The following is a 26,288-nucleotide window of genomic DNA, read 5'->3' as shown; positions in this document are numbered from 1 at the left end:
ATCACTGTCTGAATATCATACAGTGTACTTAGACAAACTTAGGTGGTATAGCCTACTACACACCTATGCTATGTGGTACAGCCTATTGCTCCTAGACTACAAACCTGTCATCATGTTACTGTACTGAACACTGTAAGCAATTTGTAACACAGTGGCAAGTATTTGAATCTCTAAACATATCTATACACAGAAAAGTTGCAGTAAATATACAGTATAAAATATTTTTAGGAATGGTACACCTTTATTTGGCACTTACTATGAATGGAGCTTACAGAACTGGAAGTTTCTCTGGGTAATCAGTGAGTAAGTGGTGAATGAATGTGAAGGCATAGGACATTACTGTACACTTCTGTAGACTTTATAAACACTATATTTAGGCTATGCTAAATTTATTTTTAAAATCGTATTTTTCCTTCAATAATAAATTAACCTTAGCTTACTATCTTTTTTACTTTAAAAACTTCAATTTTTAACTTTTTGACTCTTTTGTAATAGCACTTAGCTTAAAACAACACATTATACAGTTATACAAACAATATTTTCTTTATATTCTTATTCTGTAAGTTTTCTTCTATTTTTGTCCTTTTTTTTTTTTTTTTTTTTTTTTTTTTTGCTGGAGTGCAGTGGTGCCATCTCAGCTTACTGGCAAGCTCTGCCTCCCGGGTTCACCACCTTCTCCTGCCTCAGCCTCCCGAGTGAGTAGCTGGGACTACAGGCACCCGCTAGCCACCATGCCTGGCTAATTTTTTGTATTTTTAGTAGAGACAGGGTTTCATCGTGTTAGCCAGGATGGTCTCGATCTTGACCTTGTGATCCACCCTCGTCGGCCTCCCAAAGTGCTGGGTATTTTTGCACTTTTTAAAAACTTTTTAAATGTTTTGTTAAAAGCTAGGACAAAATTACATTGGCACAGACCTATGCAGGGACAGGATTATCAGTATTACTGTTTTCCATATCCACATCTTTTCCTACTGAATGTTCTTCATTCCGTCTGCAGGGACAGTAACATGCATGGAATACCAAGGCATACCAATGCCTTCTTCTGGAATACCTCTTGAAAGAGCCTGCTTCAGGCTGTTTTACAGTTAGCTTTCTTTTGTAAGTAGAAGGAGTATACTCAAAAATAATGATTAAAAGTATAGTATAGTAAATATATAAACCAGTAACATCATTGTTTATTATAATGATCAAGTATTATGTACTGTACATAATTGTATGTGCTGTACTTTTGCAGGACTGGCAGCACAGCAGCGTCCTCACAAACACCTGAGTAATGCATTAGGCAAGGACATTACAATGGCTCTGCATCACTAGGCAGCAGGAATTTTTCAACTCCCTTATAATATTTTTGTTTTTTCCCTTTCCAACTTTTATTTTAGGTTCAAGGGGTCCATGTGCAGGTTTGTTACATGGATAAATTTTGTGCTTTAGGGGTTTGGTGTACAGATAATTTTGTCATGCAGGTAATCAGCATAATAATAGTCCCCTCCTTCTACCCTCCACCCTCAAGTAAGCCCTGGTGTCCACTGTTTCCTTCTTCATGTTCATATGTGCTCAATGTTTAGCTCCCACTTAGCAGGGAGAACATGTGATATTTGTTTTTCTGTTTCTATGTTAATTCACTTAGGATAATGGTCTCCAGCTCCATCCATGTGGCCACAAAGGACATGATTTGTCTTTTTATTGGCTGCACAATATTCCATACTACATATGTGCTACATTTTCTTTATCTAGTCCACTGTTGATGGGCATCTAGGTTGGTGTCATGTCTTTGATATTATGAATAGTGCTGTGATTAACATACATGTGTGAGTGTCTCTATGGCAGAACAATTTCTGTTCCTTTGGATATGTAACCAGTAATGAGATTGCTGGGTTGAATGGTAGTTCTATTTGAAATTCTTTGAGAAATCTTCAAACTGCTTTCCACAGTGATCACGGCAATCAAGCAAGAGAAAGAAATAAAAGGGATCTAAATAGAAAGAGAGGAAATTAAACTACTTCTCTTTGAAAACTATATGATTTCATACCTAGAAAACCCCATAGTCTGCCCAAATGCTCCTGTCTCTGTGAACAACTTCAGCAAAGTTTCAGGATACAAAATCAATGTACAAAAGTTAGTAGCATTTCTACACATCACTAACATCCAAGCTGAGAGTCAAATCAAGAATGCAATTCCATTCACAATAGTCCATTATAATCTTATGGAGCCACTGTGTATATGTGATCCATCATTGACTGAAATGTCATTATTTGCTATATGTCTGTCTGTATTTACTCTTCCCTCTGAATTCAAAAATCCCCTTGTTCTGATATTCAGATGATAGTGATATTTTAGTCTTCGTTCATGCATTGAAATGCTATATGAAAAGTAGGCATACAAATTCTCGAAGATCACTGTATATATCTCCCTTGCTTAGGGATTCTTATTCTTTACTCTTCTTATTTTATATACTCTGTTTAGTTGATTACAAGGAAAACAAACTCAGCAAGATCAAACTTGAATGCATCATCTCTCTCTTCCAATCATCTACTCCCTCTTTTCGCTTTTGATCAATGAAGTCCCACAAAGAAACCTGGTGGTCATCCTGTTCTTTACTACTTCCCCCCCCAGCAAACACCCAGACATAGCCAATGACCCAGTAGGTCTTATATATTCCACCCTCATTACCATCTATCTATCCTTACATTGCACCTAGAGTGAATTAAAACAAACAAAAAACCCATTTTGAGATAATTATAAATTCACATGCAGTTGTGAGAAATAATAGAGATTCTTTATGTATGTCACCTAGTTTTCCCCAAAGGTAACATCTTGCATATTATAGTATAGAATCACATACTGGAAATTGACATTGATACTCTGTTAGTCCAGTCAAACTACTATAAAATATACCATAAAATCAGTGTCTTATAAACAACAGAAATTTATTTCTCACGGTTCTGAAGGGTGGAGAATCCAAGGTAAAGGAGCCAGTAAATTCAGTGCTTGCTGAGGGCCTGCTTTATGGTTCAGCCTCTGTGGGAGGGTAGGAGCCTGCTTTCTATAAGCACCAGTAACAAACTCAGATGGGTTTAACATGGAGCAACCCCGCTTTCCAATTTTTGTAATTTTTCCACTTCCCTGACTTTACTGAGTCTCTGCTCACCAGCCCTGCATTCCTTCATTCTTCCTTTAAAATGCCTGGTGACCTCTGTACAAATTGATCTCCACTTTAACTAGTGTCCTTCCAGCTTTGACAGGTTTTTCTTTGACAGTAGTGATATTTCATTATGGTTTTAATTTGCATTCCTCTAATGGCTAATTTTGTTGAACATATTTTTATGCTCGTATTTGCCATCTGCATATACTCTTCAGTAAAATGTGTTACCCTTTTGCACATTTTATTTTGTTTTGTTTTATACTGTTGACTTTTGAGAGCTTCTTATATATTCTAAATAATTGTCCTGTGTCGCATATGTTGTTTGCAAATACTTTCTTATAGTCTGTAACCACAGGGACTTTTGCTAAACAAAATTTTTTTCATCCTGGTATGCTCCAATTTAGAGATTTTATATTTTGTGAATCATGCTATTGGTGTGAAGTCTAAGAACTCTTCCTAGTCCCAAGACTCGAAGATTTTCTCTGCTTTTTTCTAAATATTTTATAGTTTTACATTTTAAAATTAAGTTTATGATCTATTTTCAGTTAATTTCTTTATAAACAAAACTTTCGTGGAGTTTTAGTAGATATTATATTATAATTTGGAAATTGACCTTGCTAGTATTTCTTTTGAGTCTTTTAATCTGTGAACATGGTATGTTTCTTCATTTATTTGTTTTTTTAATTATTTTATCAGCATTTTGTAATTTTCAAGATGCTGTATATGTTTTTATTAGGCTTATGCCTAAATATTTTATTGCCTTTGGAGCAATTATAAATAGTATTGTGTTTTTTAAAATTTCAATTTCCATATGTTCATTGTTAGCATATAGAAATGCAATTTGTTTTTGTGTATCAATTTTGTGTCCTGCAATTTTGTTGTACTTCCTTATTAATGCGTGAGTTTTCTATGTACAAAATCATATCAACCTGCAAATAGGGTCAGTTTTCTTTCTTTGCAATGTGTATAACATTTATTTAGAGTGTTATGTTTTAATGAACTCATAATCATATCTCACCCCTTTCAATAGCCTCCCTTTTTTTCATAAATTAATCCTTAGAAGAGAATATAGACTGTTCAGGATCTCTACTTCCTCTACTCTGTAAACCTCATCCCATGATATTTTAACATTAACCTACTTCACAGTCTGGCTCAGCTGTTTTTAGTTTGCAGAATTTAATGTGTTTTACCTTGATCCTGGGTCTTGGTGCATGCATCCTTTCCCCCAGTTACCAGCTACTCAGCTCAAGATTCACATCCTCCAGAAACCATGGACTAACCTCTTCAAAATGATGTCCAACTTATCTGCTTTGTCAGAGTCTGTAACAGCTCGAATAAGACCTGTTTGTGTCATTCTGTTTCTTAGCCACTACACTGTAACTTCCTTGAGAGAAGGCGTTGGCCTTTTAGCTCTAGATCCTAAGTATTTGTTATCATGCTTGGCACATGGTAGAAATACAGTGAAGGTTTGTTGAATGAGTGAATAAATACTCTAATTAGATAGTTAATATATACCTTTTTTTCCATTAGAGATTATTAATCTAACTCTCCAAAAAATGTTCTTAAACAATCAACCTGATTTACTACCAAGATGTTCAATGGATAAAAAAATTTACCTCAGCAGTGAGCCACACTTGTATGACTCTGTAAAAAGTCCTTTCTCAATGTATTTACTATAGTTAATTCTCAAAAAGGCTTTGTGAGATGTGTATTATTCCAATGCTTATTTTTCCCAAAGGGAAACAAAGCTCAAGGAGGTTAAATCATTTTCCAGGATTATATTATACAACTAAGTGACTGAAGCTGACTCACTGCCAGGACTTCTGACCCTAAAGTATATATTATTTTAGCTCCATAAATACATCAACAGACGTCTGCAATAGTAAAGTCTGCATGCCAATTTGTTTTTCCCAATACTGGTGATAAATTTGCACAGATAGGTGTAAACTCTCTTACTTGTCCCCCAGGTATCTCTCTGAGGTCTTTGACAGGGCCAGAAATAAGTCTGTGCTCATAGGGAAGGAGAGCACCACATCTACTCGTCCCATATTTTAACCAGTTATACCAACTTCCCAGAAGGATGGATTTAAATTGCTAGATGATCTATTTTAAATAAGATAAATTTAGTATATCTGACTACATCCTTAGAATCTCTTTCCAGATAACTCTTTTTTTGAGTCTCTATTAGATTATTTTTAACATACTATCATCTTAATTTTAAAAGATAGTAGTTCTGAATTAAAAAAGAAATTCAATCAACATGTAAAATGAGCAAAACCTTTAGCCAGTCATTGAGTTATGTACATTAACTTTTGACTGAAGTCTAGCAGCTTCAAATTTTTATGTATTAATGTTTTTCATAAAACACTATATTTGTTTATATTGTGAACTACCAAAGAAAAAACTACCAAGGAAAAATACCAAAATATTTGATCATGAATTGTAAACATTTCATAAAAACTATGACTATGTAGAAAAAATATATAGTATATTTTTAATTTACTTTCTGGGTTCCATATTATTTTGAGTTTGGCAGAGAAGCTTTATCCTGTGGTAATTTTTTTGTACTCTTTATTCATTGGAAAATATACACAGCTGTCTGTTTGTTTGTTTGTTTGTTTTTAACCTTTGTTCCTGGGGAAACAAAATCTGATATACTAGCAAGATAAGGGGTACATATAAAAGTCACAGCATAGCTAAGGCTAGTTAAATACTTAAAACATATTTGAGCTTTCAAAAACTTCACAGTATCCCTAGGATATGGTCTTCAGGGAAAGGGCAGTGACCCTGTGTCTTTCTTTAGACTATTATTAAAAAGACAAGTTGGCAGTCTGAGCTCAGTTTCTTTTACCCCATTTATTAATACCGTCAAAGTCTTTTGCAAAGTCCTCTTCAAAAGATCTTCCCCTTTTCAAGTTTTAGACCTTGAAGAGTTCCTATTAAAAATAACCCATTTACAGGGACTTTATTCTTCATATACAGAAAGTCTTAAATATATTTTATATAATGAAATGGACTAAATTCTCAAAGTTCCCACAATGCTATTCTGAGAATGTGTCACAGTCTATGTGATTGGAACTCAACATGTTAAATTAAGACTAGCAAATTTGAAAATAGGTATACAAAATCTAACCATCATGTTACAGTCTCAATTCTGCCTCATGAGATGACTGTTGTTATGAAGGAACTCAGTGGTTCTTTTAATATAAAGAATATTTGTGTTGAGAAGGTAGACCTCATGTTAACTGTTCTTACCACCCAAAACAGAGGGCACAGTGAAACTTTGGAAGGTGTTGGATATGTCTATTACCTTGATTGTGATAATGGGCCAAACTCATCAAATTGTACATATTACATATGTGTGGGTTTTGTACATCAACCGTACTTTAATAAATCTGGTAAAAATGATAATTTTGTTATTAAAATATTCTTGGTATCATGAATGCTGATGCACTTGTTGTGCTATGACTTAAGAATGTAGGGGGCAAATTAGAAGGAAAAAATTACTTACTGGAGAAGAGCAAATTCTTGCATATGGTACTAACAATGGCGAAAAAGATAAATTACTTCCAAATCGTTTATGGCCATTGAAAACCTGAAAGAAGTCTTACGAGGTTTTCATCATTTAAGAAGCCACATTCTGCGAGAAGACTGGCGATTAATTTGCTTGTTTACTTTCTTTAAAACCACTTGATATACTCTAGCAAGCCACTTCGATACACAAAGTATATTTAATTCATTATTTTTATACACCATTATGTGGTTGGCTTTAATAAATCACTCAAAGTAGTAGAGTTTAAAGAAAAGCAAAACAATAGAATACTTAAAATTATTTAGTTAAAAGAAGATCCCTTAATTACCCCACTTTTAGAAAATGATAATATATAATTTTTTTGTTTATGACTTAGCCTGCATTTAGATTTTAATTTAAACCAAGAAAATTATTTATTAGAGGGTTATTAAGCAGGTTTTACATTGCAGCTGTTCCAGTCCTTCAGGTAAATACTCATTGAGAGAGCTTATTAAAGTTTGCTCTACTTATTTATGTTTAAATTCTTATTCTTTTTCCCTTGTGTGAAACCTTTGTGGGGGCAGAACTCCAACTGATTTTAAACAGAGTTCTGTGCAGAAAGGATCTGTGGAGAGCAACAAACCTGGAATGCTTATTAAGTAATTGCCTTTGATGTTCTTTGTCTGTATGTGTCTCGTTTTCAGTAGCACTTTTTTGAAATATAAGTTTTTCTCTGAATAAAGACATTTGGAAAGTGTAGCTTTTTTATCCTAGCGAAGGATTGTATAGTCAAAAGGGGATAGAAAAAATAACAAATATTTTAAACATATTTTTAAAATATTTTACAATAAACTTATTTAAAACATGTAAAATATGAAAAAAGATGGCGGGGCGTGGTGGCTCACGCCTGTAATCTCAGCACTTTGGGAGGGCAAGGCAGGCGGGTCACAAGGTCAAGAGATCGAGACCATCTTGGCCAACATAGTGAAACCCCATCCCTACTAAAAATACAAAAATTAGCCAGGCATGGTGGCATATACCTGTAATCTCGACCACTTGGAAGGCTGAGGCAGGAGAATCGCTTGAACCCAGGAGGCAGAGGTTGTAGTGAGCTGGGATTGCACCCCTGCATTCCAGCCTGGCGACAGAGTGAGACTCTATCTCAAAAAAAAAAAAGAAACCAGAAAAAAGACATATGGACACTGTATGATGTGAGGTGAAAATACTGTAGAAAAAGCAAGTATTGCTTGCATGGTAAAAGAAATGGTATAGTTAGAGGAGAAAGGAAGTAAAAGATTCCAACACTAATCATACTTCCTCTTTGTTTATTTCTCTAACCAATTTATAGAGAAAATTAAAAAAAATTCTTCATTTTATTACAGCTATGTGCAGGAGAAATCTAAGAAGAAACTAAGAGGAAAAAAAAGAGGCTTCTCCAACTGAAGGATGCAATAAAAAAGTAAATGAAATGTGCATAAGATGACTTGTGAGAAAAAATGTTACTATGCATGATAATCTGAATGTTGCGTATGGAAGGCTAAGATGAAAAAGGTAAGTGACAGATGTTGAGCCCAGTGACTGGAAGAATAATTATAACAAACAGGAAGTAGAAGGAAAATGTATTTAGGGGAAAAGATGGCTATCTTTCATACTGGTGTGTTAAGATAGCTGTTGTAGTAGGCTCTAAATGCAGGAGATAGAAGCGTTTAATGAAAGACTTGAGCTTACTGTCCTAGATCTTCTAGAAATTTGCTCTTTGATATTAAACCTTTGGAAATTAATATCTTGTTCTACATCCTCAATTTCACTTCCAGTTCTCTTAGATGCAGTAAGCTTATCTTGGCAGGGTGGGGGTGGGGGAGTACTTTAAACATATGTTTGATATCAACAGTAATAATACATTTATAACCTCTCTCTCCCTAACTGAGAAATACATTCTCATCAAAATAACCAGTGGAATATTTATTTAAAGAATATAACAATATTTAAAATTTTCTGTTGTTATATATTAGGACCATGGAGAATAGAAACAAATATGCTATATATAGTCTTTTAAATCATACATATATAAGTCAAATATATACATGTAAATATATATCTACATCTATATTAACTTTCTAAATATACACCCACTACTGCCACTCTTCATTTAGCCTCCAATACTCTGCCAGCCACCGCTACCACTGTTTCATGCCTGTGTAGACACCCTCCTCTCCCTGCCCCAAGATCCACAGTTCTGCCTTGGTTCTCCCTCTGTTTGAATGCCCTCCCACCCTACTGGGCTCTAACAGAACATGCTGGGGTGCCTACCAATAGTGATGCCTTCCTCATCCTCATCCTACTTGGATTCCAGCATCATGTGCTGGTCTGCTCCTACTCTGGATTTTCTGCTTACCAGACTCAGCTCTAACACTCTGCTTCAGGCCACCACAGCTCAACCTACCTCCTTTCTACTTGACATCTTGACACATATTTGCATATGGTACTAACAATGGCAAAGAAGATAAATTACCTACTTAATGATATTCAGAGTGAATTATTTAGGAAGAGAATAGGATGGAAAAGGGGATAAGATATAAATACTAAATTAAGTAGAAATAGGACTTTATGATCCTTTCAAAAGACTTTTGCCAAGTGAGTTATATTTTCCAAGTTCTATGTAAAAGATATTCAGGAGTAATATGGGAGAGAAGGCTAAATATATTGGCTATTGCACTCCAAAGCAGAAAATCCTATGAAATATTTAAGTCTGGGAGCACTGAACACCATCAGCTAACTTTCCAGGAATCAGAAACAGATTCTTTAGAGGATTACTTCCTGTACAAAAAAAGCAAAAACTAATATAGCAGGCCTCAGCCTGCTATCTTTAGAAAGGTGACTTGAGGCCGGGCTCGGTGGCTCACGATTGTAATCTCAGCACTTTGGAGGACCAAGGTGGGCGGATCACTTGAGGTCAGGAGTTCGAGACCAGCCCGGGCAACATGGCAAAACCCCCATCTCTACTAACAGTACAAAAATTAGCTGGGCATGGTGGCGCATACCTGTAATCCTAGCTACTTAAGAGGCTGAGGTACGAGAATCCCTTGAAACTGGAGGCAGAGGTTGCAGTGAGCTGAGATCGCGCCACTGCATTCCAGCCTGGGCGACAGACCAAGACTCTGTCTCCTTCCCAAAAAATAAATAAATAAAATAAAATAAAAATAGAAAGACTGTTTAAAAGGTTGGCCCTTGGTTGACATCTAGAAACTTGGTTCCCAGTCGGTAGTTAACTGATAAAGGTGGTTCACTGTGCTTTGTCTGTGCAAACAACATGGCTTTTACTGAACACCTGCTTTTCTTTTGGGAGTCAGGAATGTTAGTACATTCTAAGCAGAGGGTACCTGCATGACCAGCCTCCAGCTAGGTCTCTAATGAGCTTCACTGGGCAGAAACATAGCACACATCACACATATTGCTGCATTTTATTACTGGAAGAGGATACTGTGTGTGACACCTCATGGGAAGAAGAAAGCATAAGAAAATCACATGGATTCCTCCCAACACTGCACCTTTTCCCAGTGTGATCCAACTGTGTATCCTTACTACATTGCTGTAATAAATCCTTGTGGTGAATACACCCAAATGCTGAATCCTGTGAGTCTTTCTGGGGAATCTATGAATGTGGGGGTGATCTTGGGGACAGCCAACACACTCCTCAACTGAGTTTTTAAAACTAAGTCCAGTTTTATCAAGTTAAGATGAAATTCAGGAGAGAAAGCTGCCCAGAAATGACAGAAGACAGTATAGGATAAAGCATGGAAGTAAGAATCAACTCGATGTTGAGGAGCATGGTGGGATCCACACATAATTTGTCATTTCTGAAGCATTATGTTAAAGGAAGGCAGTGTCATAAAATATAAGCAGAAGGCAATGCTCAGAGATCCTTAAGAAATATTGCTTCTTAACACTTTAGGAGGTATTCTGGCTGAGGAATAAGTAATGTTGAGATATTATCAATGGATATTTGTTAAAATTTTCAAAAAGGCATTTATCATTAGTCATACATTTGAGCAAACTTATTGGTGCTATTGTTGTAACTAATTAATACACTGGAAATTCATTTACCGTGGAGCTATCGGGTATTCTACATTTTTAGATGCTGAATCATATCAAAGTGCTTTTCAACTTAATAGTTGCAATAGACTATGACACATTTTTATCCTATTTATAAATTTTGATAATATGAGAAAAGGTAAATTCATAGGTGGTGGGTTAATTTTTTTATGTCAGGAATTTCCCGTAGGAGATAATTTCAAAGTGGTATATTATTAACCACGATTTAACATCAACCATAGAGTGTTTCTAATGTTTAAACCATAAATGTTATCACGTGACAAATTTTAAGGCACTTATATCTAATGATTTGAATAAAATAAAATAAAAAATATTATCTTAATAGAATGTTATATCATTTCATATTTTTTTTTGTCCAAGGTATCATTTTCCTAAATGGGATGATGTTTTACATGTCTTAATTTTTTTTAAATGTAATCCACATTACTTTATCTGAATTTATTGAGCCCAGTGATTATAAATGACACTAATTAATAGTTTTGTTAATTTTTAGGACATACATGAATCTCTTTGTGGGAAGTTTCCAAGATTTATCACAGATAAATTTATATTATAGAAATACAGAATGGCTAATAATAGGGTACTCAGTGACTTTTCACTCAATAATTTTTCTCACACTGATTTTTATTTCCCCTGACTATTGAGTTAATGTGTCTTCTTGTCAGTCATACTTTGAATGAGCTATGCATCACAATGCAGAGTAAATAATAAACATTTTTTATAGTTATGGAATTTTCCCCAGATGCCTTATGTGTTGCTTGGAAAAGGTGTGCTTCATTGCAGGTCAGTAAAATGGAAAAATACATCACTGAATCTGAATCTTTGGATTTATAATGTCTGCAGGGACATTTTCATTTAGGAGAAGACATTAAGAAAGACACAACCTACCTGGCAAACAATATTATGAATAAAGAAATCATGAGGGTAGTTGCTTTAGAGAAAGTAACTTAGTACTTTTTGAATCAAAATTGCAAATATTATATGATATTTAAAAAACAGATGAAAATACATTTTGGGGATGTTAAATCAATTCCTCTATTTCAGGTACTAGTAAAATATTAAATAAGCAAATACAGACAACTAAATAAAAAACATACACACTTAACAATGATGTTGAAGGTTAACATAAGATAACATATTTGAAATTAAACATGAATGTGAAAGTAATGTATATTAGATTTTAAGATTCTTATAGTTTTAAATACACATTTTTTCTAATTTTTATATATATTAACATTTTCATAAATTTAGATAACATTCCGACAATTTTCACTTTGCAAAAATTTTGATTGTGTATATTTTTCAAAAGCCTTTATTTTTCTTTTTTAGCCTTGATTTCTATATCTCTGTATTAGTTCATTCTAACATTGCTATAAAGAACTACCTGAGACTGAATATTTATGAAGAAAAGAGGTTTAATTGCCTCACAGTTCTGCAGGCTTAACAGGAAGTATGACTGGGTGGGGGGTGCTCAGGAAACTTATAATCATGACAGAAGCCAATTGGAAGCAAACACAACTTAACCATAGCAGAGCAGGAGAGAGAGAGTGAAGGGGGAAGTGCCACACACATTTAAACCATCAGATCTCATGAGAACACACTCACTCTCAAGAGAACAGCAAGGGGGACATCCACTTTTATGATTCAATCACCTCCTACCAGGCCCCTCTTCATATTTCACACATGAGATTTGAGCAGGGACACAAATCTAAATCATATCATTGTGCCCCTGCCCCTCCCAAGTCTCATGTCCCTCTCCCATTACCAAATACAATTGTCCTTTCTCAACCGTCCCCCAGTATTAACTCATTTCAGCATTAACTCAAAAGTCTACACTCCAAAGTCTCAACTAAGACTTTGGTGCAAGGTAAGTTCCTTTCACCTATGAGCCTGTAAGGTCGAAAACAAGTTATTATAATTATTTCCAAGATACACTGGGTTTACAGGCATTGGATAAATGCTATTTTAAATGGGAGAAACTGGCCAAAATGAAGGGGCTAACAGACCTCATGCAAGTCTGAAACCCAGCTGGGCAGTCATTAAATCTTAAAGTTCCAAAATGATCTCTTTTAACTCCATGTCTCACATCCAGGGCATGATGATGCAAGGGGTGGGCTACCAAGGCCTTGGGCAGCTCTTCCCCTGTAACTCTGCAGGGTACACCCCCTCCCATGGCTACTTTCAAGGGGTGGCATTGAGGATCTGCAGCTTTTTCAGGTACACAATGCAAGCTGTTGGTAAATCTACCATTCTGGATTCTGGAAGACAATGGTCCTCTTGAGACAGCTCCACTAGGCAGTGCCCCAGTAGGGAACCTGTGTGGGGCTCCAACCCCACATTTGCCTTCCGCACTGCCCTAGTAGAGGTTCTCCATGAGGGCTCAACCCCTACAGCAGACTTTTACCTGGACATCCAGGCATTTCCATACAACCTGTGAAATCTAGGAGGAGGTTACCAAACCTCGATTCTTGCCTTCTGTGTACCTGCAGGCACATCACCATGTGGAAGCAGCCAAGACTTGGGGCTTGCACCCTCTGAAGCCATGACCTGAGCTATACCTTGGTCCTTTTAGCTATGGCTGGAGCTGCGGTGACTGGGATGCAGGGCACCATGTCTCAAGGCTACAAAGAATAGCAGGTCTCTGGGTCTGGCCCAAGAAACATTTTTTTCTCCTAAGCCTTCAGACCTGTGATGGGTGGAGCTGCTGTGAAGATCTCTGAAATGCCCTAGAGACATTTTCCCCATTGTCTTCATCATTAGCATTCAGCTCCTCTTTACTTATGCAAATTTCTGCAGCTGACGGCTTGAATGTCTCCCCAGGAAAAAATTTCTTTTTCTACCACATGGTCTGGCTGCAAATTTTCCAAACTTTTGTCTGCTTCCCTTTTAAATGTAAGTTCTAGTTTTAAGTTATTCCTTTGTTTATGCAAAGGAGCATAGGCTTTTAGAAGCAGCCAGGTCCCATCTTGAATGCTTTGCTGCTTAGAAATTTTTTTTGCCAGATACCCTAAATCATCTCTCTCAAGTTTAACGTTCCACAGATCCCCAAAGCAGGGGAACAATGTTGCCAGTCTCTTTGCTAAAGCATAGCAAGAATGACCTTTGCTTCAGTTCCCAATGTGTTCCTCATCTCCATATGAGAAGGCCTCAGCCTGAATTTCATTGTCCATATTACTATCAGCATTTTTGTCACAACCATTCAACAAGTTTCTAGGAAGTTGCAAACTTTCCCACAACTTCCTGTCTTCTTCTGAGCCCTCCAAAATGTTCCAACCTCTGCCCATTATGCAGTTCCAAAGTAACTTCCACATTTTCAGGTATCTTTATGGCAGTACCCCACTTCTGGTATCAATTTTTGAATTTAGTCTGTTCTCACACTGCTATAAAGAACTACCTAAGACTGGCTAATTTATGAAGAAAAGAGGTTTGATTGACTCACAGTTCCACAGGCTTAACAATAAGCATGGCTGGGAGGCATCAGAAAACTTACAAGCGGCCAGGCTTAGTGGCTCATGCCTGTAATCCCAGCACTTTCAGTGGTCAAGGCGGGTGGATCACCTGATGTCAGGAGTTTGAGAACAGCCTGACCAACATGGAGAAACCACATCTTTGCTAAAAATACAAAAATTAGCCTGGTGTGGTGGCACATGCCTTTAATCCCAGCTACTTGGGAGGCTGAGGCAGGAGAATCACTTGAACACAGGAAGTGGAGGTTGCGGTGAGCCGATATGCCATTGCACTCCAGCCTGGGCAACAAACGTGAAAGTCTGTCTCAAAAAAAAAAAAAAAAAGAAAAGAAAAAAAACTTACAAGCATAATGGAAGGTGAAGGGGAAGCAAGCACATCTTACTATGGCAGAGCAGGAGAGAAAGAGAAAGAGAGAGAAAGTGAGAGAGCACAAAGGGGGAAGTATCACACACTTTTAAACCATCAGATCTCATGAGAACTCACTATCACAAGAACAGCAAGGGTGAAATCTGCCCCCATGATCCAATCATCTCCCACCATGCCCCTCCTTCAATTTGACATGAGAGTTGGACAGGGACACAAATCCAAACCATATCCATCTCTCATTATAAATTCACTGTTTTATGTACCGAGTCCATACTTTGGGCCGAGGTCTGTTCTAAGCACTCATAATACAAAAGCCAACTAAACAGAGTAAGCTTGACTGTCCTGGAGGTCACATTCACATTACAAGGAAATGTTCTATTAATGCAAGATGTACCTCTTACGAATAATTTCATTTACTTTGTTCAGAATACTATTGCCTTTTAACCACTTCAATACTATGTGCCCCAAAACTACAAGTCATTTTCTTTTGTTCATTGTTCCATAATGTGGGTGGGAAGTCACATACACACATTGGTGAGGAAGTCATGTGATAAATGCACCTAACTAACAATTGGTAGCAGTTTTCAGGTGGGAGCTTGGGCAGGATGTAGGGCTCAAAGCCTCACCTCCTTTCCATGCAGATCTCTCCATGTGGTTTGGGCTTCCTCACAGTGTGATGGCTGAGTTCCAAGGGCACCTATCCAGAGCAAGAGCTAGACAGAAACTGTGTTGCTTAGATGACTAATCTTGGCTGTCACATAGTGTCACTATCAGTTTTATTATTGCTTCAACAGGCCCATTCAAGGTCAAAGCGAGGGGAGTTCAACACTACCCTATAATGGCAGAGTGGCAAGATTCTAGAAGATGATGTGAAACTGGAAATATTATTGCAGTTGTTTCTGAAAAGTACAATCTATTACAACTGTAATGTATGGGAAAATTACCATATTGCTGAGGTATAAGTTTTTGTAATGTTTAAAATAATGAATGAACAGATGCTAAAGATTTGAACATTTTCAAAAAACCCCAGGTCTTATAGCACAAAAATGGTCTTTACAGAGGAGGTGCAGTTACAGTAACACATCAGGACTCATTACTCACATACTTATTCATAAACCATGGTATTGTATTAGTCTGTTTTTACACTAGTATAAAGAACTTCCCTGAGACTGGGTAATTTATAAAGGAAAGAGGTTTAATTGACTTACAGTTCCACATGACCAGGGAGGCCTCAGGAAATTAACAATCATGGCGGAAGGGGAAGCAGGCATCTTCTTCACAAGGTGGCAGGGGAGAGAAGAGAGGGGAAATCAACACTTATAAAACCATCAGATCTGATGAGAACTCACTCGCTATCATGAGAACAGCATGGAGGGAACTGCACCCATGATCTAATCACCTTCCACCAGGTCCGTCCCTCAACACATGGGGATTATGGGGATTACAATTTGAGATGAGATTTGGGTGGGGACACAGAGCCAAACCATATCAGGTACAATCAAGTATAAACCTCCATTCCTGTGTTCCATTTTAGTCATTGAAAGGATGTGGTTGCTTAAATATAGTAAAACTGTGTATGAGTAATGGTTTACTATTAGTAGAAATGGTAACTTGAATAAACTGGCCTGAAAGACATTATAATAAAAGTTCACAAAGTTAGAACGAATATGAAAGAATATATATTAATACATTTGACTGTAAGAGTCAACGCTAACATTTATGGGTGGGATTTTAAACTAGGTTTATCTTTTACACATAGACGAGTAAAGATGCATACATCCATAAAAATCGAATAGTGATCCTGTGTTATATTATACCAAAAATATCATTTGTCAATGTCTTATCACTGGAAGATAACATTATCTAGATTGTAGTTGAGTTAGAATCAATTATTTTTCCTTTCACCATACATTTATTGAGTGTTTGTGATCAAGGGAATATTTGTCACAGATTGTCAGACATGGCAAGGACCCTACCTCTAAGGCTCCTGTAATATGGTAAAGGTAGCAAAAAAATAAGAATGGAAAATATGAGCAATATATCACGGGAGCAAGGAGAAGAAAAAATGAATTCTGACCTAGGTGAGAAGATAAATACTTTCATCCGTTGAGATTGAGTGTTAGGATAATAATGAGAGGAACCATTTTTAGATAATGAAGTGGGAAATTTGGAGTGAGGAAAAAATGGCATTCCTTTCAAAAATAACAGTGTGGCCATTGGATCTATGATAAAAGAGTAAGAGAAGAATTTGAATTTGGATTTCTTCTGTGTTAAGGCAATTAAAATTTAGTAGTTACCCTTGTAAGTAAAGGTAAACTATTTGTAACAAGGTATAAAGTTACTCTCAAATCTATTAATTTTTCTTCATTCCTATTCTACTATGAACCCTCTTAGCTTTCTAAAATTGGCCTTCCTGCAACAGTTTCTTTTTCCTCCTGGATAAAGTCTGCAGTGCACAATGATATTTTGGAAATTAAAGATTAAAAAAAGTTTTACTTCACTCTGCTTAATCTTTGTTTAAGAGCTCACCATCGCTTGGAGCATAAAGTTACAATATTATCTGCTGTGGTCCCACTTTATTTTTTGCAACTGTGCACCTCCCTCCTCCTCCCCACAACCCCAAAACCACCATTAACATACACATGGTATAATATAGTCATGTCACAACACTGCAGATTTTAGTCTTGTTTTTGGTTGTTGTCGTTGTTTGTTTGTTTCTTACTTCTTTGCACACATTGTGGCTGATTTCCTCTCATTTCAATGCCATTCCTCTCCTTTCTCTATCTGGCAACTTCTTATTCATATATATCCTACTCTTTAATTTTTTTCTTCAAAACCTTACATTGTATTCTTCCTCCCATGGAACCTTATATTTGTATAATCATATTTATCATATTTTACATTATGCAAGAATGAAATAGTATTTATCTTTGCACCTCACATGACAGACAGAACCGGTGCTTTCTTCTGACCCTAAGTACAGTACTTTTTACTGCTTCATGCTACATTACCTCTTAAAAACAGGAAAACAGGGGAAGCATTTATCATGTGACTAAATATAATTTAAAACAAGCCAAGTTATGAAAAGGTAATAAAACATCTTAAAAAAAACTTTGACTCTATCCATCATTTTAAAGCCACGTCTATAGGCATAGATATTAATGAGAGAATGTGGAATTAACTGAATGACCTAAATGGCACTATAAAAATAATTTACTAGTATAAGTTTAATACAAACATTCATTGCTTATATGTGGATTTCTGCTTCACAATTAGCTAAGTTACTTAGAACTGGAATTCAGGATGGTGAATGGCAATGCTATCTTTTCCAAATTTATTAGACTTGTATGAAACTCTCTGTCTTCAACACTTTGGTGGTATTACTCTTACCCATGAATAGAATATTGTTAGTGAATTTCCACTTATAGTAAAAAAATGTATTTTAGGAAAGAAAAATATAATTTGACTTCAAGTCACAAACTGCAGTGTCTAGACTCTACATAGATATATTCTCTCATCAATTTCTGTTTATAAAATATATTTGTCATTGAATTTTTATGTTTAGGCAGACTCTTACAATCTTTAGGCGGATTACATTAAGCTATTGAGCCCATTCATATGTATGTCAATAGGGATATATTCAGCTATATACAATTTTACACTCATTTGAGCAAAATAGAAAAATCTGCAGAAAGCATACAACACATAAAACTGTAATGTTGGAGCTTGAAAAACTGAACAAGTGGATAATATAAGCAGTCATTAATGTACATTTAAAAAATCTTTAATAAAAACTACTATGACTAATCCTCAACTTACCAAAGGTTTTTGAATGAGATGTATAAAAAATACAGCAGATTGTAAACCACCCAGTCCAACAAAATCATTTTAATATGTGTATTATTCAACTGGGAGCCGCAGATATTCTAGCTAACGCATTAAAGAGTGAAAGTAATCAGCACCTCACAACATACTGTTTTCATTTTTATGGGGTAAAAACCTGGATGCACTGTCCTTTAGTCCTCAAATCATTTTCTGATGGGATATCAGTAAAACTGGCCTGAGTTTTTGACTTACATAACAATGTGCAAACACTTCTAATAAGAGCAAATGTAAACATTAAAAAACTATTATGATGAGTTTAATTTGATGGAAACAAAGTAAAAGTTAATGTTTTATATGCAAATAGTAATTATATGGGTTTTCTAGTCTAACCTATATTGATTGCCATAGTCACTGACTCGTAATTAGTTCAATGCTTATGGACCCAGCAAAGGTGGTAATTTCTGGAAACAGAAAGGAGAAAGGGCAAATATTTGGAAGCAACTGAAATTCAAACATTTTTCATAAAATATCTCCATAAATCTCTATAAATTCCCATGAAAATATTTTTCAGGTTGGATACAGTCTAACTGTGGGACATTTACCAAGTTCTAATAACTTCTGTGTTTCTTTTCATATTCAAACAGGTTAATTTCATTTCAGTTACAGTAGAATGCGAGAATACCATGAACAGAGTATCTCTTCTAAATATAAACTTTAATAGCAGAAAATTTATTTCTGAAGGAAACATGACAGCAGGAATGCCGCGAAGACATGGGTTTTCCCTCTGCTAAGTCTACTTCTATTTTGAGGTATCTTGGTATGTTGGTAGAGAGACTGGTTGTTTGAAAATGGGGCTATGAAAACCAGCTCATCTTCAACATTGGCCTAAGTAGAGGTCACACCACAGAACATGAAAGGATGTGACTGTAAAAGATATTGGTCTATAGAATTATTTCCTTGTAATAGCTTTATCTGGTTTTGCTATCAAAGTAATGCTGCCTACATAAAATAAGGTTGGAACTGGTTCCTCTTCCTCTATTTTCAGGAAGAGATCTACTAGTGTATTATTATTTCTTCCTTAAATGTTTGATAAAATTCACCAGTGAAGCTGTCTTGGTATGGAGTTTTTTCTGTGGGAGGAAGTATTTAATTACAAATTCATTACAAATTATGTATAAAGCTATTAATTTCTATTTCATGTATATAAAATTATATGGGCCAGGCATGGTGGCTCATGCCTGTAATCCCAGCACTTTGGGAGGCCGAGGTGGGCAGATCACTTGACGTCAGGAGTTCGAGACCAGACTGGCCAACATGGTGAAACCTTGTCTCTACTAAATATATAAAAATTAGCCAGGTGTGGTGGCAGGCTGTAATCCCTGCTACTTGGGAGGCTGAAGCAGGAGAATCGCTTGGATCTGGGAGGTGGAGATTGCAGTGAGCAGATATCGTGCCACTGCACTCGAGCCTGGGAGATAAAATGAGACTCCATCTCAGAAAAAAAGAAAGAAAGAAAAGCAATTATATCATATTTCACTTATATGAAATAGAAAGTATTAATATCTATTGGTCACAAAATAATACTTGTCCATCAAGTAATTTGTCTATAATCTTCAGTTTCAAACAATTATTGGGGATAAATTTGCTTATACTTATTTCACCCAATATGAGCAGAATCTGTATTGATCTTCTGTCTATAATTCTTAATATTAAAAATATGTCATCTCTTTTTATCTTGACAATTATAGCTACAGGTTTATAAATTTTATGGATTTTTCAGTTTTGAGGGCTTTTTATCACCCTTCTCTACTGTGTACTCATTTGCATCTTCATTGATTTCTGCTATTTACTATTTTTTTTCCTTTGCTTAAGTTAGGTTTAATTTTCTTTGTAAAGAATCTTATTAAGGCAAATGATCAGATTTCTTATTTTATGCATTTCTTATTTTTAAATGTAAGCATATGTAGCATAAATTTTCTTATAACGAATGCACTAGTTGCATCCCAGCTTCAGCTGCAAAATTTAATTTTGTTATATTAAATTTTCAGTTTAATCGAGTTTAATTCTTCCTGAATTTCTCTTTACCCCACATGATATTTAGAAGTGTGTTTGTTAATTTCCAAAAATTTGGCAATTCACCAAGTAACTTTATTATTGATTTATTGATTAATTCCATTTTGGTTAGAGAATATACATTGCATGGCTAGAGTTCTTTAAAATTCATTATGATTTATGTTATTAAATAGAATATGGATTATTTTGGTGAGTGTTCCATATGTAATTCAAAGAATTTGTATTCTGCTATGCTTTGGTGGAATGTACTATAGATACCAATTAAGACAATTTGAATGATAGTTTTTTATTTTTTTCAGATCAGCTATATTCTTACTGATTTATCTGTACTTACTCTATCCATGACTGAAGAGAGGGTGGTGAAATCTCAAAGTATAATTTTAATTTGTTTATTTCTCCTCAGTTATGTCACTTTTTGCTTATGTATTTTGGAACTCACTTATTTGGTACATACACAACTGAGATTATATTGTCATCTTGATTGATTGATCGATCTCTTGGTCATTATGAAATATCACTATTTCTGTTAACACTTTTGTTCTAAATTATATTTTGCCTGATATTAATATAGTGTTTCCAACATTTTATGTTAGCATTTTCATACTTTATATTTTTATTTTTCTTTTAACTTATTTGTATCTTTCTATTTAAAATGCATTTTTTACAGAGGCATTAGTTGAGATTGCTTTTTAAATGCAGTCTGAAAATCTCTGCCCTTTAATTGGAATTTTCAAACCATTAACATTTAATGTAACTTTGAATGTGGTTAGGTATAAATCTACCATCTTGCTCTTTGTTTTCATTTTTTTTCTAACTAGCATTTGTCTACTTTATCTCTTTTCCTGTATTATTTTTTCATGACGTTAGCATTTTTCAAATATAATTTTATTTCCACTATTGTTTTTATATGTCAATCTGTTTTATTTTAGTTATTTTTAACATTCAACTTTATTTTCACTATCAACTTATTATCTATAACATTTTTGTTAATACTGTTTAAGAATGTAAGACATACATCTTTACCTAATTACAGTATGCCTTGAAATATTGTATCACTTCTCATATACTTAAGCACTATACTTCCATTTTTACCCTCCTGTTTTCATGCAACTTTTGTCACAATGTTTGTTTCTGCTTAAATGACATGATCTTCAATGTATACTTTTGGGCCTTTTAAAGGAATTAGGAATAATGAAAACTATTTTTGTTTACTCACATATTTATTATTTTAACAGTCTTTATTCTTTTCAGGAAATACAACTTTCCATCTGGTATCATTTTCTTCCCACCCAAGGAACTTCCTTTAACATTTCTTGTGATGTTTGTCTGTCAATGACACATCCATTTAGCTTTTATCAAAATTTTTTTTTACTTCACATTTATTTTTGAAGTAATTTTTTATTATATACAGTATTCAATGTACACATTCCTGTCTGCCTATAAAGTTGACTTTAATTCTTTTTCAATTTGTAAGACTTTTATTTTGCCAGGTTTTTACTTTTAGTACTCTAAAGCTATTCCATTGTCTTTTGGTTTGCATAGTTTGTTTAAGATGTCTGTGATTATTTTTATTTTTCATGCAGGGTTCACTGTACATAATGATTTAGTATATTTTTTTCTGGCCTCTTGTAAGAATTTCTGTTTATCTTTGGTTTTAGCAATTTAATTTTGCTGTGGTGTGCATGTGTGTGTGCCCTGCCTAGGGCTCATTGAGCTTTTGGATCTGTGGGTTTACTAATTATTTTAGCATACTTAGAAGAATTTTTACTATTACATCTTTACATACTTTCCTGCCAACTCTTCTTCCTAAGAATATATGTGTATATATGATAGACAACTTGATATTTTCCTATGGGCCACTAGAACTGTGTTCCTTTTTTCATTCTTTTTTACTCTGTTTCATTTTGGATAGTTTATATTGCTGTCTTTAAGATTATTGATTTTTTGTAACATCGAATTTGCTATTAAATCCTATCTTGTTATTGTATATTTCACATCTAAAAATTCCATTAGGCATTTCTTATATTTTCCGTTTATTTTTCTCAGTAGGTTCATGTTTTTATTTAAATATTTTAACACATTTGTAATAATTTTTTTAACATCTTTGTCTTTTAGTGCCACCTTCTTTGATACTTCTGGACCTTTTTCTATTGGCTGATTTTTTTCTTTTGGTTATGGGTCACATTTTCTTGCTTCTTTTCTTTTATAGTATATTTAGATTGTATGCTGTAGATTGTGAGCGTTGTATAGTTGTATTTCTAGATTTTGCTGTTTCTTTAAAGAATGTCAGTTTTAACTTTTATGTATTTATCTGCAGACTCTTTGATCCCTTTGAAGTCTGTTTACTCATTGCTTGTGCGTGGCTAGCATAGGCTTTGTTCTAGGGAGAGCTCAGCACTACTACTAAGGCACTGATCCTCTGGCTACTTTGCTGAATGCCCTGCCTGGTCTTAACCAAAATGTTTATGAAATGGTGGTGGTAAAGTGGAAGCAATTAGGCACTGTGTTAATTTTTTATTCCTGAATAACAAATTGCCACGAATTTAGCACTTAACATAATATTTATTTATTATACCATAGTCTGCTGGTCAGAAGGTCAGCACAGTGTGATCAGGTTTTTTGCTCAGGGTATCCCAAAGCTGAAATCAAGTCACTGGCTAGGCTACATTCTTGCCTGGAGGCTCTGGGAAAAATCTACTTCTAACCTCATTCCTGTTGGTAGAATGCAGTTCCTTGACATATAAAGGCTGATAAACCCATATTACTGACTGTGAGCCAGTGCTGTCTTGATTCTTATAAGCCAGTTATTTTCCTTGTCGTACAGTTCTCTCCTTCTTGAAACCAGCAGTAGTGCATGAAGTCTCTCTCATGTTTTTCATGCTTTTTGTGAATTATATTTCTGTGACCAGTTAGATAAAACTCTCTGCTTTAAAGAGCTTTCTTGAATAAGTTAGGCCCACCTGGGTAAACTAACTTTCTTAAAGTCCACTGTGCCACATAACACAATGATGGACTATAATCCATCATGTATACGGTTCTGTGGATTATTACGGTGTGTTCACCCCAGAATGGAGAAATTTCAAGGCCATCTTAGAATTCTACCTCCCACAGCACTAAAGTGTGAATTTTTTGTTTTTGTTTTTTTAAGTGGAAAAGATTAAAAGTTGTATCATGAGAATGTATATAGTGTGTGTATCTCTTTTGGAGCAGTAGAAGATGATGGAAACATTGAGGCCGCTGATCTGACTAAAGTGTGATTTATCTTTCTTGAAAATACTAAGAAAAGTGGGATTGAATTTATGAAATATCTTAAAAGTCAGGCAAGGACCTCTGGCCTTGATGTAATTGTTGGTAAAAAGTTCAAAAGGCTGGGCACAGCAGCTCACACCTGTAATATCAGCACTTTGAGAGGCCGATGGGAGAGGATTTCTTGAGCTCAGGAGCTAGAGGCCTGCCTGGGCAACATAGTGAGATACCATCTCATTTTGTTTTAAATTAAAAAATAAAAAGCTCAAAAGCAGGGACAAGGTGTGGTAAAAGATTTGTTTTATGAACATTAGTCTGAAGATAGGATAATTGGAGAAGAAAATTCTGGGGCTTTAGCACCAGAGATCACTTATCAGTTTTTTGCCTTTTAGTGAATTCACTGACATTTACAGAACATAGGGGATTTTAAGTCATTTCCATAGCATGTAAAATATCTCAGCCTTAGTATTATATAAACATGATTTAGATTTTTTCCCACTATTTAGTTGAATGTTTTCTTCTTGTTCTGTGGTTTAATGTTCTACTACAGTGATCCCATTGAAGAGCAGTAGTAGCATCCTTGAGCAAGTTATGTAGTCCCTGCCATTTCCACATTTCCTTGCCTGTTAAATGGGCTAAAGGGGGTGGCTTCCAGAAAGGGCTAACACAGAGCCTGACACTTAAATGACCTCAAGACTATATTGCTTCAGACTTTTGATTTACTCTCTCAAATATTATTGAGCATCGGCTACATGACAGACAGCATTCTATGCCGTGAAGGTGCAGCAGTGAACAAAATAAAGTCGCTGACTTCATGTAATACATAGTCTTCTGTGATGAGAAAATAAACATGTAAATAAATAAATACATAAATATAAATACAAAAAGTATGGATACATTCTATGAAGACAGTGAAGAAAGAATGGAGAAAGTGGAGACAGACAGACAGACACACACACACACACACACACAAACACACACGAAAGAATGATTGTTAGCTAAGGAGGTCAGGATGGACCCCTCCACTAATGTGCCAGTCAAGCAGAGAACCTAAACAAGTAAGAGAAAAGTAAACATGAATATTTGGAAATAGAGCATTCCAGGAAGATAAGAGAAAATGCTAAAGCCAAGAGAAAAGGGCCTCATTAGCATTTTTAAGCAAGAACAGGGAGACCAGCATGCTTGGAAATGAGTAAGAAAGGAACAGAATGATACGGGATGAAGACAAATTGGTAAGAAAGACAGGTTCAGATCAATAGGGTGTTGTGGCTATACAAGTACTTAGACTTTTACCCTGGGTATGCTGGGGAAACACGGGCCAGTAGAGAGGAGGAGTTACGTGATAAACTCACATGCTGGATATCAGGTTCAATTATATATATATATATATTTTTTCCCCCCTTGAAGTTACCATTGAGAAACACAGATGTCTGATAACACTGAAGTATTAGTTTTTGAGATGTGGTGGGATTTTTCTGCATTATGGATTTTGCATTTTTTTTGCACTATCATTAAATGCTTATGTTACATGTCCCTTTCTCCATCTCCCTCATGCTTCTAGATTACAGTTAACTTTATGGGAATGTGACCTGTGCAAATTGTATCATTCTGGTTTAATGCTCTGCAGTAACTGTCTTTAAATCCTTAATTATTACATTGTGATCTGATGTTTTGTAAGTGAAATATGATGAGTAAATGGTTCATGTGAATGACCAGAAGATATGCACAGGAGAAATAAAAATGTTTTATACTTTAGTGCCTTTTTCTGTTTTTCTGAACAAGAGCCCCATATTTTCATTTTGCACTGGGTCCCATCAATTATGTAGCTGGTCTTGCTTATTTAACTTTAGTTCCCAGCTTTTCTTCCTTATATGGATGAAGGATCAGATGAGGGCATTTTATTAAATACTATCATGGACACAAAGGAATAATTGCTCTATTCAGGTGTTTTTTTGGGAATAAAATTTTACACTCTCCCATCAAATATCTAAGTAGAATAAACACTTGGGCTACAGAGAAAGAGAAGGTAAGACTTCACTTCTGGGCAATTGACACCTACAAAAGGGCTCAGCTCTTTATTGATCTTGTACCCTACTAATTCTTTTTGCAAGGTATGGGATTGTAAACATCTTAAGTAATCATGACTTATTAATTACCTTTTGAATATGTATTCTTTGCTGAGTCCTCTTCTTAACACTTTGAGAGTGAGCATTAACTCATTTCAGCAGTAACTTTATGAAGTAGGTATTGGTAGAATTACCATTAAATACATGAAGAAATAATTAAACAGATAGATTAAAATGCATTTCCAAGATTATACAACTAGAAATTAAGTGGCAAAGCCATAAAATAAAATGGTGCCAGGCCAGAACCTATACCCCTAAATCTTATTCTGCACTAAACAATAACACAGCTAGCAATACAGTTCCATGGGAGTTTAGGAGAGAAAGTTAGTTTCTGTGCTGACCTTAGAAGCGAAAGTCAGTCCTCCACAGACACGATTATGAAAGAATAGAGGCAAGGAAACATTGTTATTCATCATTT

General features: G+C 35.3%; 1 long non-coding RNA gene across 1 annotated transcript; it reads left to right on the top strand.

Moving 5' to 3' along the window:
• Positions 1–570: 570 nt before the first annotated feature.
• On the top strand, positions 571–9,853 carry LOC129484937 (uncharacterized). The gene is made up of 2 exons (XR_008658573.2): positions 571–7,312; positions 8,036–9,853. It is a non-coding gene; the product is annotated as an uncharacterized lncRNA (long non-coding RNA).
• The last annotated feature ends 16,435 nt before the right edge of the window (positions 9,854–26,288 follow it).

Source organism: Symphalangus syndactylus, chromosome 6 (genome assembly GCF_028878055.3).
Source record: "Symphalangus syndactylus isolate Jambi chromosome 6, NHGRI_mSymSyn1-v2.1_pri, whole genome shotgun sequence".
Lineage (NCBI taxonomy): Eukaryota > Metazoa > Chordata > Mammalia > Primates > Hylobatidae > Symphalangus > Symphalangus syndactylus.
This window is presented reverse-complemented; position numbering and strand designations above follow the sequence as displayed.